The following is a 7,844-nucleotide window of genomic DNA, read 5'->3' on the forward strand; positions in this document are numbered from 1 at the left end:
CACCGGAGTAACGGATAAGACATCCAAGGTTAGTAGCCCCGGAGTAGGGGTGTATCGCGGCGGTTAGCCTTACTACAGAAGGGATCAAATTTAATGCAAAAACTTGAACAAGTCAACGTGGCAGAGGGTACATGCAAACAGCCTCGTTTAGAAACAGCTAACTGGCCAGAAGTGAATTGGAAATGCAGTAAATAGTCTAAGAGAATTAGAAAAACTTTGTTTAGCAACAATGCGCCCACACCAGGACATCTAGTGATAACGAGAAAGAGAATGGAAACTTCGAGAAAGTCAGTACGTTCTTAATAGCTCGAGAAATTACAAGTTGTGCTGGTGGTTCTGTCAAAAAGATTCGCAAGATTTTTAATGGTTTGTACATCGAAACTGTAGCGATAGTCAAAGCTAAAAAGTTCAATCTTTGAAGAAGATCGGTGAGTTCCCGGTGCCTGTACAACATCATGGTACACTTAACTCATCGAAATAAGTTGTTTGTCGTGATCTTAATTGCACCGAAGAAGAAATAGTGAAGGAAATGTCAAGTCTAGGAGTGATTCAATGCCTCAGGTTAACCATAAGAAGAAATGGTGAGGTTATTCCTTCAGGGTCGCATGAGCTGACCTTCAATAGACCTAATCTGTCTGAAAAAGTACATGCTGGCATGCATTGTTTAGATATACGAGCATTCATCCCACAATCTATGCGATGTTTTGAAGTGCTAACGTTTTGGACACAATGCGGTCAGATGTGAAAGGCAAGAAATCTGCGTGTGTGGAATGGAAACTCATGAAGGCGATTCCTGAAAAGATCCTCCAGTTTGCATTAACTGTAAGTGACATCACAACTCCCATTCAAGAAACTGCCCGGTGTAAAAATTAGAAACGGCTATTCAGGAAGTTAAAACGCTGCAAAAGATAAGTTACCCTAAAGCGAGGAAAATTGTTAGCAGTAGAACACCTCGACCAACAAAGACTTATAAAGAAGCGGCTGCTGCCCCTTCGTCATCCAAAGATAACGTTGAGAAGTTTGTTTCTACGCTTGCATGAAGTCTTGCTACTATGAGAGAGAAAATCATTGACATTATGACTGAATGTAGTCAGCAAAAGGAAACAATTAAACCCGTGATCATTCATCCACAGATGGAAACATTGACACTAGGATCGAATTTTTTCAACGAAAAGAAGCAGCAAAACCCGCGGCGATGCGATCATCAATCGATGTTGTTTGTAAGGATAAGGAGACGTCTGGTAAAGCTAAAAATATCACTCCTTCGACCAGTCACAAGGCGAAGGAGAATGTAGCAAGGGGGCAGAACAATAGGTCTGAGATTAGTGCGATACAGGTGCAAATAACAATAGAGAAAGCAATGGATGTAGACGCTACACTACCCGCACCTATGGACCCTCCAAAAGCCCAGAGGATATTTAAGGTGAGGGCGAGTACTTCACTAAGAAGTACTACTTTTCTGAGAAGAACAGTTGGGTTCAGAAGCTGGTCTCCGGCGAAGTCGGGAAGTTGTGGCTCGTCCATTGAAGTCCGACCGGGCTTTCCCTCAGCGGGAGCTGCGTCCCCACTACAGTGTGGCAGTGATGTTCTCCAGAGCTCCGCAGTGTCGGTCGTCCTTCGCCGGCGCGGCCGAGGCGGTTCTCCCCGAGCTATCCCACGCTGGGCTGGCTACTGTTTCCCGGCGAGCTGGAGCTGGAGCGAGAAGTAGCGCCGCATCCAGCGGCTTCCTCGCCGGGCCGGCCAGGCCTGCTACTCCGGCGGGGATGTTGGCATCCACCATCCTACGTTGAGCCGACCAGGGAACTTCTTCTGTCTTCTTCCATCTTCTTCTTCTTCTTCTTCTTCTTCCATCTTCTTATTCTTCATATTCTTCTTTTTCTTCTTATTCTTCATATTATTCTTCTTCCTCCTCCTCTCCCTCGTCTTCTTCCTCTTCCCCTCTTTTTCTTCTTCTTCTTTTTCTTCTTCTTCAAGAAGAAGAAGACCATCATCTTCTCCAGGTGATGGTCAGCGATGAATTGCGAATTCAATCTCGTACATGTTCTTTTATTAGAGCCTGAGAGTGATGGGGCTGCAGCGTCGCTATCGTGGGAGAACTGCGCGGTCATCTGCGCGGTGGCGTGATACTTGTATCAGCGCGTTCATATACTGTGTACCACCAGTTCGCATCTGAGTTGTTATACCGTGTTCGGCCGCCGATATTAAATTAGCCATATATGTGGTAACAAGATCTAAAGACATTATATTCACCGGCTTTGGCGAATATGGTCGAAAGGATCATCGATGAGAAACTCAAAGCTCGGCTATTGAGCGAAAGCAGCAAAGGAACTAGCAAAGAATTTTTTAAACCGGCGCCAAGACTTCAGGAAGTAGCAAAGGAGAACGATTCTCAACCCTCGACCAGTAGCATAATAAAACAGAATGACCCAAAAATACATCAGCCTCAATCTACTTTGAGACAAATTGAGGTCGAGATAGAGAAAGTCCCCACTCAGGGATACCAGAAAGACAACGAGTCAGTGACTTATCATAGAGTAGTAGATGTTAAGAGTAGTTGTGGAGCGTCCAAAAGAACAGAGGTCTTCAAAAGAGAGAGCGAGCGTTTTAGCCGCCCCAAAAATATCCTTGGGGAGTACATCAGGTATGGACTTAAATGTAATACTCCCCTCTTCATCTGGGTCGGAATTGCTGGATGCCGGCCGCAAATCCTCATCCCTATCACCATCGGTGGCATCAGAAGGGGATGATGGAATGGACGGAAATAATATCTCCTAGTCGTTGGACACCTTATTCTCAGTGGTTGAGGCTGTCTGGAGGATGGAGAGAAAATTTTAAAAAGTAGGCCAAAGGGGAAATTCGCTGCAGTTAAGCCAGAGCCGCCGACTATTAGACAACAGGCAAACGTAAGTGCCAATTTAAATAAGTCGTCGACGTCGCAATTGCGAAAAATTACTGCAATTGAGCGCGTCGATAAATAACAATTCGATGCTCATGGTATGGGAACATCGGGTTTCTCAAACACCGAATGTCCTCTGGGACCTCGAGATCTCCCTCTCAGGGATCAAACACCAAAAGAACAGAGGTCGCATGAGAGCGATTCTGTTCAAGACGTTTTAAAGCGAATGGGAACGAACGAGGCGCGACGATGGAGCTTCCCGCGCCACCGCCTCCGATAGCTCACGCGTCCTCAACCGGATTTCTAAAACTAGAAAATCCTTGTCTAAAACAGAACTGCGGACAAGGCAGCTCGAGCGGCTGATGCGTCTGAGCCCGAGGAATTCCCGTTGGATCTGGCGATGTTCAGTGTCACATGTCTACTTCTGTTAGACGTGAACGGCATAGAAATTGAAGAGGGTTAAGTAGTTTTATATGAAGAGTGTCCCACAAGGAACCCGACATATTTCACAGGTGTACTTCTCTCATCAAAATAACGGAAAAAAAATTATATAAACATAGGGCTGGAAACGCTTTGTAGCGAGTTACAGCTACCGAAAGATTTCGCCCGTAATTCAGCTCCACCAGTGAAATGAGGTCGCACTAAAATTTTTAGGTTGATGATTGAGGAGTGAAATTATTGATTTCTGGTTTTTTGACCTGAAAAATTGAATAAAATAAATTTCAGAACTATATCTCCAGTAGTTTTCATGAAATTCGAAGTAAAACTGAAGAATTTGTTGTTTGAAACCCGTTTTTTTTTTAGATTTGTAATATAATAACTTTGTTAAATGACTAATAAATGCATAAATTTTATTAACAAAGACTTGTAGAAGATTTAATTCTAAAAACAATGATGTAAGTAAGTCCAATAAAAATCAGATAATGTTTTAAAAAGTCAAATTTTACTGAAGAAGAAGAAGCATAACGAAAAATAAATTATATTACATATTCTGGAAATTTGCGCAATCATTCATTTGTTTGTTTAAAAAAGACAGTTAATAATAAACAGATATAGTATACTGTAGTATTTAGTTATCTAAATAGTTACAAAACAGTTTTAAAACATTCTACAAAAACAGGATTTCAAGAATACTGGTATTAATTGAATTTTTTAAGTTTATTGAAAACCTGAAGTTGGCAACACTGTTCTTTAACGAAAAAAATTTGAATCGAAGTTTTTGCGCAGCTGTACAACAATTATCCTATTATTAAACATAATTACTCTCTTATTTGTGATTTGTGAAGCGTACATACGCTTTTTATTTTTTGTATAAAGTATTGGATTTTTTTAAAGGGAGATGCCATTCAAATAAAAGATATGCAGATATTGTTTTGTTTACGGTTTTACTAATATAAATGACCGGGCTGCAAAATGTGAATATCCGGTCAAGTGAAAATCCGAATGGAATTAAAGAGTGACTTTCAAACCCGATTTTCGATAAATGTATGGTGTGGTATAATTAGGGACCAGTTGAATCAGATCATTTATTTTTTAAATTGTCTTTCTGGTATCGTGTACAAAGATTTTTTACAAAATCAATTGCTAGTTCTACTAGAAGATGTACTTTTTGAAAAAAGGGAGCAAATGTTATTCAGACATAACAGTGCACCACTTTATATTCACAAGATGTTAGACAGTATTTAAAGTTAAGTTTTCCAAGTAGATGGATTGGTCGAAGTGGGCCAATTATATGCCTCACACGTCCCCTGATTTAAATCAGTTGGCCTATTATTACCTTTGGGGTTGTTTAAAGGAACTTTTTACACAGAAAACGTTAATTCCAAAGAAAAATTATTAAACCGAATTCTAAACACATTTGAACATATTTAGAACGACCTTGATACTATTAGAAAAGCTTCCTTTGATAAACGTTGCATTAGATTTTGCATCAACTATCAAGAAGATCATTTTGAACACTGTCTGTAAGGAATGAAAATTAAATAATAAAAAAAAATTAAATACAATATTTTTTTTAAATACTAATATACTGTAAAGTAAGCCATTTCCAATGTGGAAGTCATTTCATTTGTTTTTTGTTCTGTTTCTTCTTCAGTAAAATTTGATTTTCTAAAATGTTTATTTGATTTTTATAGGGTTTATTTACATCACTATTTGTAGAATTAAATTCTCTACAAGTTTTGTTAATACATTTTTATGCATTCATTAATCATATAACAAAGTTATTGTATTGCACACCTAAAAAAACGGTTTTCAGACAACAAATTTTTCAGTTTTACTTTGGATATCATAAAAACTACTGGAAATACAGTTCTGAAACCTATTTTATTCCCATAGGAAACCATTAATTTCGCTCCTCAATTAACGTCCTAAAAATTTCAGTACAACCTCATTTCACTGGGGGAGCTGAATTCCAGGTGAAATCTTTTTTCATTTGATGAGAGGAACACACCTGTGAAGTATGTCAGGTTCCTCGTGGGACACTTCTATTTAAAAAAAATAAGCTAAAAACCTATTACATCTACAACTTGTCTCATTCCGATTCCCTTGTTTTTCTCTTTGCTTTCTAGCAACAGTTAAAATGTGTGCTCAAAACCTATTTCCAGTTCATCCAGATGTTTTGATGTATGGATGGGGCTGATTGTTTTTTACTGCCCAGAATGGCCTGAAAATGTCATTAAGATGGACCTTAAAAGTGATTTTCCTGTAAGTAATAACCTTGGATGGTTCCTCAGTTAAGTAATAAATTAGGATTTTTTTAGGAATTCTCAGAAGAGGTTCAAGTTGGGATTCGATAATGCTTGATGACATATCTGTGGATCATTCCTAGCAGAAATAACAAAAAAAATCAGCCCAATCTGTCCAGCAGAACACCCATCAGATTGGAAGCAGGTTTTCAGCCTGATTTTTTTAATATATATAAGATTACTTATTTACTTATCCAGCAGTGATATATAATTATTGCATCCATTTATTGTATTGCGATTTAATTTTATTTATTAAAAATGTCCTCATCATTTAATTATATCCTATGCATTAATTCATACTTCATTAAATCACTCTTGTCATCTACTTTTGCCTTCCCTATTTCTTCTGCAATGCAGATTTCTCCAAATCTTTTATGGTAGTTGTCCTGATGAACTCTATGCATGTGCTCATCCAATACAAGTTGTTTCATTTCAGTGGTGTGCTCCCATTTCTTCCCTAATCCTTTGGTTACTTACACATTACAACAGAGTCATTGGTCATATTCTCCAAAAAGTCACATCTGTCCCAACTGTTCTTCTTTTCAAGTTTTTGTTCAATGTGTAAAGCTCCCCACAGTATGTAACTTTTTCACTTTAAATAAATGAAGAAAACATCTGTTTTTGTTTTTCTAGATATGCTGGAGCTCCAGAGAACAGAATGCAATTGCCTTATAATAAATTTTCCCATCTTGATTTTATTTAAAATATCAATCACATCTTTTCTATCTGATGTTAGCATAACCCCCTTTCATACAAATATATATTCTTTTTATATTTTATATGTGTTTAATTTACTTGCTGAATCATTTCCTTTCCAACTTACATATTCTTGCCTTGTCCTCAGCCACCAGATATTTTATCTTATCCATGTTTATCTCTATATCACACTTTATATTCCTCTTTCAGCTTTTTAAACATACAGGTTATGTTATCCTCATCTTCTGTTAAAATTATTTGATTGTCAGTGAATAACAAACTGTACACCTCTCCCTCATCCAAATCTATACCTATTGGCTTACACATCTGTCTCCATTTATTTAAAACTCTACTTACATGAACCTTAAAAAGAATTGGTGACAAGCAACACCCACTCCTATCTCAGATCTTTATTTACTCTAAAACCTTAATAAATAAACAAATTAATTAAATTTATATAATTTAACTACTAAATAAATTAAACCTTAATTAATTAATAAATAAGTAGGAGTATACTTCATTTTTTAAAATTGTATGAGCAGTTTAACATTTTCTCACAAAAGCAGATGTAGAGTTTAGTTAAGGGGAGTAGACTGAATTATATTCATGATTTGCAGTACATTAGATGATGTTCTAATTTGGGACAATGCAGTTTTTCAGGATGATATGAATATGAGTGCATAGTGACAGAGATAATCAATCACTCAGTACCATCATCTGAGAGCTAAGATATGGAATGTAGTTCATTTGAATATTGCTTGCAGTTTATTGCTGATGTACAATTACCAGTTATTATCTTTCTGTTTTTAATGGATATCTTGGGTGTAAGTATTGTGAAAATGGTTGTAGTTTTGTAGTTTTATATGGTTGTAGTTGAGGTTCCCGTTAAGGCCCATCAGGGTTAGGAACCCTGATAGGTGTGGTGTGACTACTGGAATAGTCACAAGGTGGGTGTCTTCCCCTAGGGGGTTGGGATGTAGGTTTATAAATTACATTCGTTGAATGTGTGGAATTGAAAAAGAAAATTATTTTCCTTATTTCACTACTAAAAATATTGATTGAATATGTTGGTCTAATTCAAATTTTGTTTTACAGGTATGACACTGAGGAAAGTCTAAAGAAATAGGTAGATCTTAGAGGCACTGAATAGTTATTGAATGGTTTTTGCACTTACTTATTGATCTACAATTTTATAAGAACTCAAATTCTGAATGGCTAAAATTAAAAATAATTCTATTTTGATATAAAAATGAATTCTTAAACTTATTTCTGTGAATCTACAATGAAAGTGAAAAGATTAATTAATTCATTCCTTAAAAATTCATATGATGAACATAAAGATGAAGCAACTAAAGATCTCTGTCATCTTACAGGTTTTCAGAAAATATTCTCTAGCAGTACTTTTATCAATTGTTTCTGTCAAACTTTTTAGATATTCTACTGTAGTTTTGTGAAAAATTATTTTTTTTATTTAGCTGATTTCCACTTTACAATTTAAAAAATAC

The sequence above is a fragment of the Lycorma delicatula genome, chromosome 2 (assembly GCF_047948215.1).
Source record: "Lycorma delicatula isolate Av1 chromosome 2, ASM4794821v1, whole genome shotgun sequence".
Lineage (NCBI taxonomy): Eukaryota > Metazoa > Arthropoda > Insecta > Hemiptera > Fulgoridae > Lycorma > Lycorma delicatula.